Below are 13,077 nucleotides of genomic sequence, written 5' to 3' on the forward strand. Positions count from 1 at the left end.
AACAGCGACTGTAGCTGCCTCTTTGTACATCCCCTGGTGCGGGTGAACTCGTGGAGAACTGCCCTGATGCGGGTCAGTTTGTCGAGGGGCAGGCTGGCCTGCATGGAGCTGGTGTCCAGATTGACTCCGAGGAAGGAGATTGATTGCGCGGGCCCGTCCACCTTATGTTCAGCGATGGGAACATTGAGGTTCCCAAAGACGGTCCTTAATTTGTCGAGGTCCCTTGGAGGTGTGCCTGGCTGTTCGATCAACAGGAAGTCATCCAAGTAGTGGATAACTTGCTGACAACCAACTTTGTGCAGGAGAATCCACTCGAGAGACTGCGCGAATGTGTCGAACAGCCACGGGCTGCTTTTAGAGCCAAACGTTAACTTGGTGGCAAAATAATATTGATCTCTCCATTTAATTCCGTGCCAGCACCAGAGGGACGGGTGGATAGGCAATAGTTTAAAGGCGTCGGATATGTCGGCTTTGGCCAGCCACGCACCTGTGCCTACTTTAAGGATGGCCTGAATCGCCATGTCCACCGAGGCGTATTTTAATGAGAACTCTTCGGAAGGAATCAAGGAGTTTAAGCTGGGAATGTGGGAAGAACGAGGCGCAGACAGGTCGTACACCAAACAAATTTTATTAGAAAATTTGCCCTTGACAAGCCCAATAGGGCTAACTCTCCACATATTGAAGGGGGGCTGTGAGAAGGGACCTATGACAAAGCCTCGTTCCACCTCGTTCTGCAGCAGTTGGTCAATAGCTTGCTCATCAGAGGCTGCTGAGCGGAGGTTTCTGCACTCGTAGGTCTGGTGGGGTAGGGAGATGAGGCCGGTGTGGAAGCCTGTCGTGAAGTCACCGATGAGGAAGGTGGCTAGTGAAGGAGTGGGGTGCATAGTGAGGTAGAAGCCCAAGCATAGGACGTCTATGCGGCTCAGTCATGAGCCCTTGTGTGCTTTGACCTCGCACAAATTTCTGGGGTGCGCTCTGTGACATACGACACAGATGTGCAGTAGGCGGCACTGGCTAAAATTGCACGAGCCGTAGTTATAATTATTGCAGATGGCCGCTCCCCCTACGGTTCGGACCGTACGTCCAAATTTGTCTACTTGATTCTTTGGCGCAGGGCCTGATTGGCCTAGGGCTGCACCAGAGGTGGAGGGGAACTCTACCGGGCGACTAACCGGTATGTTGGCGCACCAGGAAGCGGTATGGATGGAGGACTGGCAGATGGCATACAGGGGTGAACGAAGGTCGGCAAAATGCCGACAGAACAGTTCCGTGTCCATAAGGCTCCAGTCTGTGGGTGACTGGAACTGTGCCAGTTTAGCGGCTGCCTTGGCTGAGAATGACCGATGATAGTCGTAGAAGGAGAAGCCTCCGTATTTGTATCCTAGGTCCACTACTGTGTGGAGGTACAAATCCAGCTCTTCCCTCCTGGCAGGGGATGCTGAGCAAATGACGTCTCTCAGCATCCCAAAGGCTAGGGCAAACTCTGGGATGGAAAGTTTACGATTCAGCCTGGGGTCCTTAGCTTTGAGGACTACGGAGACGTCTCCCCAGGAGTAAGCCTTGTTTTCTGCAAGGTCATGTACCGAAATGAGCAGGGAGGCCAGGTTGACATCCTTGCTGTCCAAGATGTCCTTCCTTATGCCGGCCGGCACCAGATGTGCTGGACAGACCACGGGACATGTTCCTTCGTTACCTGTCGGCAGTGGTGACGGGACTGGAACCGGAACAGGGGTGGTTGTGGCTGGGAGAGTTTCTAGGAGCGTCACTCTGGCCTGGACGTCCGTGACCGTATTGGTTAGGGACGACACCATAGTGTGCAGTTGGCCTATAGCCGCTGAGATGGACTGGAGCGTAGCCTGAGGCGGGGTACTAGGCCCGGCCGTAGCTGGTGGGGTAGAGAGGAGCCTGAAAAGCTCTGCCTTCCTAGCCGTAGTGGGGAAAGGAATGCCCCTGCGTCTCAGCTCCGCTGTCAGCCTGGGGATAGTCCAACCCCTGAAGGACTGTACGCTGTCGCTCACTGAAGGCGGGCGAGGAGACAAGGGGGCGGTAAGGTCTTCGTTGCCGAGTTGGGACATGGCTCCAGGTAAATCGTGCCCTAGGAGTGATGTCCTATCTCTTTGGGGACGAAGGATGGACGACCGGAACCTATAGAGGGTGACATAAGTCAAGACTGTTTCTCTATTTTACCAAGCGAACCCACCTATTTGCTGAGCACTAAGGCGGGAGCGAACGTGTATACATATATATATATATATTGTCACAAGCCTTCACATACATATATATGTATGCCAGCATGGTTGCTGTCGCATTTTCCACGCCTTCCCTTCTCTCCCCCCCCCTTTTTTTTTTTTTTTACCTGGGAAGATAACGTCCAAGCTGGTGCAGGGTGGACCTACTGAACTTGACTGACCTGGAGAGAGAAACAACAGATGACAATTGGTGAGGAACCTAACAAGTAAACTGAAGAGTGACGTAAACGGCTGGCTAACACGACCGAAGTGCACCGTTGAGTAGACATTTTCCCGCCACCACTCCTTTTTTATCACCGCCATTTATTTCTCATCATCATTTTTTTTTTTCTTTTTTTCCCTTTTTTTTTTTTTTTGCTGTCCCAATCCGACGTATCATATGCGTAAAGGACGAAGTGCGAGATGACCCGTGTCCAATGCGGGAGCGTAAATAAGTGCTGTAGTTGTGACCGTACAATAAGGCAACCTGTTGAAAAAAGTGAAATGTGGCCGTTCCCTGTGGGGCACGCCGAACCGAATCGATGCATCACGGATGCTACTGGATTCGAGTCGGAGCGCTGTAAGTGACAGTGAAATGAAGCATGATTTGGTCACGAAATGGTCACGTCGCAAGTGCGACTGACAACAAAGCGGACTCTGGAGCATGTACTGAAATGTGGGAAATAACCTGGGGCGAACCGGAACGAATCGGTGCATGTGTATGTGCGACTGGATTCGAACCGGAGCGCGGAGCGTGACAGTGAAATGAAATGAACAACTTCTGTCATGACAGAGGCCTGGATCGGCTGGCCACGAACTGCGACTGGAACCGACCGGTCTCTGGAGCATGCACTGAAATGAGGCTGAAAAAATACCTGGGGCCGTCCGGACGAATCGATGCACAGGGATGCGACCGGATTCGAACTGAACGCACTACGTGACAATGAAATGTTTCCCATGATAGAGCTACGAATCGGAGAGGACGCAGCCTGCGACCGTCAACGAGCGGGCTCTAGAGCATGTACTGAAATGAGGCCAACGCAACTGGGACACGTTGATCGAACCCGTGCGTTTTGAGAAATGCGACTGGTTTCGAATCGGAACGTGATAGGTGACAGTGAAATGATTCCCATGACAGAAACCCGATCGATTAGCAACGAGCGGTTTCTGGAGCATGTACTGAAATGAGGCCAACGCAACTGGGACACGTTGATCGAACCCGTGCGTTTTGAGAAATGCGACTGGTTTCGAATCGGAACGTGATGGGTGACAGTGAAATGATTCCCATGACAGAAACCCAATCGATTAGCAACGAGCGGTTTCTGGAGCATGTACTGAAATGAGGCCGAGCAACTGGGGCACACCGGAACGAACCGTCGCATTTAAACGAATGCGACTGGATTCGAATCGGGGCGCGGTGAGTGACAGAAATGAGTGAAATGATGAAATGACCTACGTGAGCCAGCTGTGGCAGAGGTACGAATCATTGTGCCATGAGGTGCGACTGGCAACGATTAGTCTGTGGAACACGGTGATGAGGCAGATAACACAACAATTTACGAAAACAGTGCAGATTTTCCTTCGAGCAATTCCTACTGAAATGAGGCCCGTGAAATGAAGGGCGCTGCGAAAATGGTGCGTTTTGAGTGATAAGCAACCCGGTTTCGTAACGAATGACTCGAGATATTTCAAGTTTTACGATACTCAAAAATGAAACGTTTTAGTAAAGGAAGGTCAAACGAGACCCTTACCTGCGGCAGTTGAGCCAGAGACGTTGTACAAAACACGAACGGGAACGAAAACCACGAGACTTCTGGTAGAGAGAAGTTTCCGAACGGCAACGAAATTCGAGTAGTCGGCCTAGTGACGTAGTATTGCGCACAGGAAACCGACAAAGACCACAGGCGAGTGGGCTGGTTAAATACCCCCCGGGCTCCTCCCATAAATTCAGGCCACCATACTGGCCTTCTTACTTATATTTTTGGTTGTAACATGACAAAATTTGGAAAATGTTAAGGGGTATGAATACTTTTTCAAGGCCCTGTATACACAGTGGGAGAAATAATTATTTGATCCCCTGCAGATTTTGTAAGTTTGCCCACTTACAAAGAAATTAAAGGTCTATAGTTTATATCATAGGTGTATTTTAAATGATAGAGACAGAATATCAACAAAAAATCTAGGAAAAACACATGATACCAATGTTATAAATTGAGTTGCAGTTCTGTGAGTAAAAAAAGTTTTTTGTTTTTTTTTGTTTAATTTGTTTTTATTGAAACAAATAGATTTGTCATACAGTTCTCAATATGCAGGTATCAGAACATATACATATCAAGTGTACAAATATCAAAACTAGTGATGGACGAACGTTTCGCCCGGCGGTCGTTTCGCGGCGAATTTCCGACATTCGCGGTCCGCATGTTCGAACGCCTTTTTCCGTCGTTCGCCGCGGCGGACTTACGTGTTTAATGTATACAAGAACTTTAACCTTTGGTGACACGTTTATCATGTGATACAGGACAGCCAATTGAGACATGACAGCACATGGACACTTGGACATTCCCCCTAACCTATAAATACACCCGATCCGGTGGCCATTTTACATTCTTTCTTCTGTTACGATAGGGACAGGTTCCTGTGTGGAGTAGGGAGAGATAAACCACTAGCTATTTGGTACACAAAAGTTCTTTTCAGGACTGGTATAGGTGTTAGGTGTTGATAGGTTTGCTGTGCTGCTGATTCTTGCAGCAGCCTGAGTGTCTTTTGTTAGTTTAGAGAAAGGGAAAGGACGGTGTATGCTACAGGGACAGCCAGATTAGTCTTTCATCATCATCATCATCATCATCATCATTAGCTGTTACTATCAAGGTCCACAAAAGAGCTGTTCCAGTAACCACTAATCGTTCTCTTTTTTTGCCAATTTGTATAGGGACAGGAAGGAAGCAGTGTTGTCAGGCAGTGAGGGTAATTTTAAAGACTTGCTGTTATTATTAGTTCCACAAAGGTTCTTTTCAGGACTGGTATCAGTGGTACAGTAATAGGCTTGTACATGTATAATATTCTTTCTTCCAAATATAGAAAGGATATTATACTTGACTGCTGCCCTTCTGCTGCAGTCTGCTAAACATTCACAACTCACTTGTTCCACAAAAGTTCTTATAAGGACTGGTAACTTGGTATAGGGTGCTACGGTACATAGGCTTGAGTGCGGTACAGTCTGCTGTTCTGTAAGGACCGCTATCGGTCCACAATAGATAGGGTTGACGTGCACCACTGCTGACCGCTGCCCTATACTGCAGCAGTCCTTCAGCGGTATAGGGACTGACGTACAGTCTGCTAATCACTAACACACAACCTGCTTGTTCCACAAAAGTTCTTATAAGGACTGGTAACTTGGTATAGGGTGCTACGGTACATAGGCTTGAGTGCGGTACAGTCTGCTGTTCTGTAAGGACCGCTATCGGTCCACAATAGATAGGGTTGACGTGCACCACTGCTGACCGCTGCCCTATACTGCAGCAGTCCTTCAGCGGTATAGGGACTGACGTACAGTCTGCTAAACACTAATACACAACCTGCTTGGTCCACAAAAGTTCTTATAAGGACTGGTAACTTGGTATAGGGTGCTACGGTACATAGGCTTGAGTGCGGTACAGTCTGCTGTTCTGTAAGGACCGCTATCGGTCCACAATAGATAGGGTTGACGTGCACCACTGCTGACCGCTCACCTATACTGCAGCAGTCCTTCAGCGGTATAGGGACTGACGTACAGTCTGCTAATCACTAACACACAACCTGCTTGTTCCACAAAAGTTCTTATAAGGACTGGTAACTTGGTATAGGGTGCTACGGTACATAGGCTTGAGTGCGGTACAGTCTGCTGTTCTGTAAGGACCGCTATCGGTCCACAATAGATAGGGTTGACGTGCACCACTGCTGACCGCTGCCCTATACTGCAGCAGTCCTTCAGCGGTATAGGGACTGACGTACAGTCTGCTAAACACTAATACACAACCTGCTTGGTCCACAAAAGTTCTTATAAGGACTGGTAACTTGGTATAGGGTGCTACGGTACATAGGCTTGAGTGCGGTACAGTCTGCTGTTCTGTAAGGACCGCTATCGGTCCACAATAGATAGGGTTGACGTGCACCACTGCTGACCGCTGCCCTATACTGCAGCAGTCCTTCAGCGGTATAGGGACTGACGTACAGTCTGCTAAACACTAATACACAACCTGCTTGGTCCACAAAAGTTCTTATAAGGACTGGTAACTTGGTATAGGGTGCTACGGTACATAGGCTTGAGTGCGGTACAGTCTGCTGTTCTGTAAGGACCGCTATAGGTCCACAATAGATAGGGTTGACGTGCACCACTGCTGACCGCTCACCTATACTGCAGCAGTCCTTCAGCGGTATAGGGACTGACGTACAGTCTGCTAATCACTAACACACAACCTGCTTGTTCCACAAAAGTTCTTATAAGGACTGGTAACTTGGTATAGGGTGCTACGGTACATAGGCTTGAGTGCGGTACAGTCTGCTGTTCTGTAAGGACCGCTATCGGTCCACAATAGATAGGGTTGACGTGCACCACTGCTGACCGCTGCCCTATACTGCAGCAGTCCTTCAGCGGTATAGGGACTGACGTACAGTCTGCTAAACACTAATACACAACCTGCTTGGTCCACAAAAGTTCTTATAAGGACTGGTAACTTGGTATAGGGTGCTACGGTACATAGGCTTGAGTGCGGTACAGTCTGCTGTTCTGTAAGGACCGCTATAGGTCCACAATAGATAGGGTTGACGTGCACCACTGCTGACCGCTGCCCTATACTGCAGCAGTCCTTCAGCGGTATAGGGACTGACGTACAGTCTGCTAAACACTAATACACAACCTGCTTGGTCCACAAAAGTTCTTATAAGGACTGGTAACTTGGTATAGGGTGCTACGGTACATAGGCTTGAGTGCGGTACAGTCTGCTGTTCTGTAAGGACCGCTATAGGTCCACAATAGATAGGGTTGACGTGCACCACTGCTGACCGCTCACCTATACTGCAGCAGTCCTTCAGCGGTATAGGGACTGACGTACAGTCTGCTAATCACTAACACACAACCTGCTTGTTCCACAAAAGTTCTTATAAGGACTGGTAACTTGGTATAGGGTGCTACGGTACATAGGCTTGAGTGCGGTACAGTCTGCTGTTCTGTAAGGACCGCTATCGGTCCACAATAGATAGGGTTGACGTGCACCACTGCTGACCGCTGCCCTATACTGCAGCAGTCCTTCAGCGGTATAGGGACTGACGTACAGTCTGCTAAACACTAATACACAACCTGCTTGGTCCACAAAAGTTCTTATAAGGACTGGTAACTTGGTATAGGGTGCTACGGTACATAGGCTTGAGTGCGGTACAGTCTGCTGTTCTGTAAGGACCGCTATCGGTCCACAATAGATAGGGTTGACGTGCACCACTGCTGACCGCTGCCCTATACTGCAGCAGTCCTTCAGCGGTATAGGGACTGACGTACAGTCTGCTAAACACTAATACACAACCTGCTTGGTCCACAAAAGTTCTTATAAGGACTGGTAACTTGGTATAGGGTGCTACGGTACATAGGCTTGAGTGCGGTACAGTCTGCTGTTCTGTAAGGACCGCTATCGGTCCACAATAGATAGGGTTGACGTGCACCACTGCTGACCGCTGCCCTATACTGCAGCAGTCCTTCAGCGGTATAGGGACTGACGTACAGTCTGCTAAACACTAATACACAACCTGCTTGGTCCACAAAAGTTCTTATAAGGACTGGTAACTTGGTATAGGGTGCTACGGTACATAGGCTTGAGTGCGGTACAGTCTGCTGTTCTGTAAGGACCGCTATAGGTCCACAATAGATAGGGTTGACGTGCACCACTGCTGACCGCTCACCTATACTGCAGCAGTCCTTCAGCGGTATAGGGACTAAGAGTTTTGTCACAGGGTCATTTAAAAAATGACAGGCAGAGGAAGAGGCAGGCCCTTCCGCAGGGGTGGTAGGGGTAGGGCAGGAGCAACAGCCTTGAGCCAAAGTGGGAAGTTGCAGAAGGTGCGTTCAATTACTTTAAAGGACGCACCAGACTTGGTTGAGTGGCTCGCTCAGCCTTACTCTTCTGCACCCTCCTCATCCTCTCGATCTGCACCCTCTTCTTCACTCTCTGCTATGTGCACCCCCAAAGACACTACCACCAACAACACGACCACCACCACCACCACCACATACCTTCCGCTTGAGTCACTGGAATTATTTTCCGATCCATATCAAGAGGACATTTCTGATGCGCAGCCACTCTTGGTATTGGATCAGGAAGAGGAGGTAGCAACAAGCGCTACTCAGCAGTCTGACGCCAGTACCCAGATCAGCCCAAGGAGGAGGTTGGTCCCCGGTGTTGCTGCCTACTCCGAGATCTCTACTTATAGCGGTGGGGAAGGTGACGTTGATGATGACGTGTCTAGTGATGTCACGTGGGTGCCCACAAGAGAGGAAGAGGAGGGGAGTTCAGAGGGAGATATGGACCAGCAGATAGGGAGGAGAAGCAGCAATGACTTACATTGCACAGCAGGGACAAAGCAGACTGCAAATGTATCAGGAGCGAGTCATCGACCATGTACGGTCACATCTGGCGCTCCCAGGACACCGGCACATGGCTCCGCAGTGTGGGCTTTTTTTAACGTGTCCGCTGCTGACAATAGCGTTGCCATCTGCAATCTTTGCAGTCAACGCGTTAGTCGCGGTAAGCCCAATACTCACCTAGGGACGACCGCCTTAAGAAGGCACATGAGCAGCCATCACCGAGCCCAGTGGGAGCAACGGAACACACAAAGCCACACTGCAGGCTCTCACCGTCCAGCCTCGTCTTCTACTTCTCCTTCTCCTCTCTCCTCACAATTGTCCTCCACTCCACCTTCCATCACGCCAAGCTCACATTTTTCTGCAAAAAGGCAGGCTTCCGTGGGCCTAATGTTTGAGCGTAAAAAAATGATGACGCCGGATAACCCTCTTGCCCAACGGTTGGCGGCTGGCTTGTCAGAACTCATAGCCCGCCAACTACTGCCATATAAACTGGTGGACTCGGAGGCCTTTCGCAAATTTGTGGCCATTGGAACACCACAATGGAAGGTCCCAGGAAGGAAGTATTTCTCAGAGAAGGGCATCCCAGAGCTATATGGCCATGTTCAGCGGCAAGTGAATGTATCTCTGGCACACAGTGTCGGTGCCAAGATACATCTGACCACAGACACGTGGTCTAGCAAACACGGGCAGGGAAGGTATATCAGTTTTACTGCCCACTGGGTGAACCTTCTGACGGCCGTCAAGCATGTAACCCGTGGCACCCGTGTAGATTTGGTTTTACCGCCACGGATTGCATGCAGGCCTGACTCTTCTTCTCCTCCTCCTACTCCATCCTCCTCCCTCTCCTCCTCAGCTGCCTCCTCCTTTTCCGCTGCTAGCGTCTCTTCCACTGCACCGCCCAAGCTCCCCAGAACCTATTCCACATGCCAGGTGAGACGTTGCCATGCCGTGCTGCGTCTGTTGTGCCTGGAAGCAAAGAGCCACACTGGCCCGGCACTCCTTTCAGCTTTGCGTTCACAGGCAGATGAGTGGCTAACACCGCTCAATTTGACAGTTGGTAAAGTGGTGTGTGACAACGGTGCCAATCTGCTTAGCGCATTGAAACAGGGCAAAATCACGCACGTGCCGTGCATGGCACACGTCTTAAACTTGGTCGTGCAGCGATTCCTTGTCAAATACCCTGGGGTCCAGGACATCTTGCGGCAGGCAAGGAAAATCTCGGCCCATTTCAGAAGATCTTACACGGCCATGGCTCGCCTTGCTGACATTCAGCGGCGACACCATCTGCCGGTCAGACGTCTTATTTGCGATTGCCCGACGCGATGGAACTCAACCTTCTATATGCTTGATAGGCTGCTCCAGCAGAAACGTGCAGTTAACGTCTACCTGTATGAACTCTGCGAAAGAAACGGTTCTGGGGAGCTGGGTTTTTTTTCACCGCGCCAGTGGCTGCTCATGCGCGACACATGCAGACTTCTGCGGCCATTTGAGGAGATCACCAAACTGGTCAGTCGCAGCCATGGCGCCATCAGTGACATGGTACCTTATGCCTTCTTTCTGGAGCGTGCATTGCGTCGTGTCATTGATCAGGCTGTGGAGGAGCAGGAGCGGGAAGATGAGGAAGTCGCAATGCTGGATGAATTCCCAGGGGGGGCTACTCTATCTGAGACAAGTCAACAACAGGAGTCTGATGAGGAGTCAGAGGAGGATGGTGCCGGGGCGGATGAGCAGGAGCAAGAAGAGCATGCTTTAAACCTTTCTGGGATCCCTGTTGTGCGAGGATGGGGAGAGGAGAATGAAGAGGACGACATTATCCTGGATGATGAGCAGGAGCCAGGCCACCACACCGCTTCCACTTTAGTGCAAATGGGGGCCTTCATGCTCCAGTGTTTTAATAGGGACCCCCGTATAAAAAGCATGAGGGTCAAGGACCAGTACTGGGTGGCAACGTACTTAGACCCCCGGTACAAACACAAAATGGCGGAAATGTTACCGCCGTCGCAGAGGGCTGTCAGAATGCAGCACTTCCAGGCCTTGCTTCGAGAAATGCTGCATTCTGCTTTTGCGTGCGCTGGCAGAGGAGCAATTCCCACTCCCAGAGAAGGATTTGCGGGTACCAATCCAACAGCGCCTGCAAGAAGAGGCCGGTTTGAAGATGTGTTGGTGACTTCGGATATGAGGTCATTCTTTCAGCCGACCCATCGACAGGTGTCATCCGGATCCAGCATCAGGGAACGCCTAGACCGTCAGGTGTCCGACTACATTGGGTTAACGGCCGATGTGGACGCTCTGAGGAGTGATGAACCCCTAGACTACTGGGTGGGCAGGCTTGACCTCTGGCCAGAGCTTGCCCAATTTGCAATCGAACTGTTGGCTTGCCCCTCATCCAGTGTCCTGTCCGAAAGGACGTTCAGCGCAGCAGGGGGGATTGTGACCGATAAGCGTACTCGCCTAGCTCACCACAGTGTTAACTACCTCACATTTCTAAAAATGAATGAGGCATGGATCTCGGAGGAATTCAACACATGTGACCAGTAGACCATGTATATGTCTATAAACTATTTTTTTAATCAAGCACACAGACCTTCTTAATTCATTTGGCTCACTTCCTTGACCCAAAAAAGCACACCGTACTATATGCCCCTACCCTCCTCTTTGAAGAGGTTGAGCGGTGTCATATTTCTACTGGGGCTGCTTATGATATCCCTGTGCTGTGCTGACTTCCTCCTGGGGGTTCTTATTATGAAGGGATCACACTATCCCTGTGCTGTGCTGACTTCCTCCTGGGGGTTCTTATTATGAGGGGATCACACCATCCCTGTGCTGTGCTGACTTCCTCCTGGGGCTGCTTACGGTGCTGCTGTCAGTGCTGTATGTCACGGTGCTGCTGTCAGCGCTGTATGTCACGGTGCTGCTGTCAGCGCTGTATGTCACGGTGCTGCTGTCAGCGCTGTATGTCACGGTGCTGCTGTCAGCGCTGTATGTCACGGTGCTGCTGTCAGCGCTGTATGTCACGGTGCTGCTGTCAGCGCTGTATGTCACGGTGCTGCTGTCAGCGCTGTATGTCACGGTGCTGCTGTCAGCGCTGTATGTCACGGTGCTGCTGTCAGCGCTGTATGTCACGGTGCTGCTGTCAGCGCTGTATGTCACGGTGCTGCTGTCAGTGCTCTGTATTACGGTGCTGCTGTCAGATGCCTCTATCACGGTGCATGTGTCATTCCGGTATGTCACGCTGCTGGTGATCATCTCCTGCACCCTCTTCTTTGCCTACCCTGGTCCCTGACCTTCCCTCTCCTCCATTGCCTTCATTAGCTCCATAGTCCTGAATTGTTAGAACAATTTCCCAAATAAAATAAAAATGCTTGTAGTTATCGATCCCAAATTCACCTCATACATGTATTATGTCATTGTCCAGATGGTGGGACTACGTTTTACCCCCTAATAATTACCACGTGGCCGCAAATTCGACATGAAGGTTTGCAAAGTTCGCCTCCCATTGAAGTCAATGGGGCCCGCGGCGAACGTTCGGTTTCGCGAACGTTTGGGTCCGTTCGCATTTCGCTTTCGCGAAACGTCCCGTCGGAAGTTCGTCCATCACTAATCAAAACATACAAGTATCAAAATATGTGGGTATCAAAGCATATGTAGGTATCAAAGCATACATTGAGGTACATCAGTATGAGGACAGGTAGTTCCGAGATAGTAGTTTGCTTCCGATTGACAGCAGGAGTTGTCAGGAGTCTACCTGGTAGAAGGTAGGGGGTAGTAGGAGATAGATGTGCGTACCTCAGATGGAATAAGGGGGGGGGGGATAAAGGAGGGAGCAGAAAGAAGGGAAAAGATAGAAGAGAAAGAAGAGAGAGCCTAGAAGAGCCACCAGTACAATGTTACAATGTTACAGTACGGATCAAGTGTGAACATTATTTTAGCAGAGATTAGAAACCGGGACCATCATGCACATTTCCAGGGACTATGACCCATTACTCTTTGTCATCCAGGTGTTCCATAGCTTCCAGTGTTGTTCGAAAGTACGAACATGTCCTTGTCTGCAAGCTAGTATGCGCTCAAATGTATAGTTATATTGTACCATATTAACCACTTCAAGAACACTAGGGGCCTGGTTTGTTTTCCATTTTCTAGTGATGAGTAATTTGGCTGCTAAGAGAATATGAGTAACTATTTTGCGACAATCAGGTGGAAATTATTCTATGCCGATGTTAAGAATGGCCAGGGCAGCCA

Source organism: Lithobates pipiens, unplaced genomic scaffold, assembly GCF_037356315.1.
Source record: "Lithobates pipiens isolate NorthernLeopardFrog02 unplaced genomic scaffold, aLitPip1_a1.2 Scaffold_8, whole genome shotgun sequence".
NCBI classification, from domain to species: domain Eukaryota; kingdom Metazoa; phylum Chordata; class Amphibia; order Anura; family Ranidae; genus Lithobates; species Lithobates pipiens.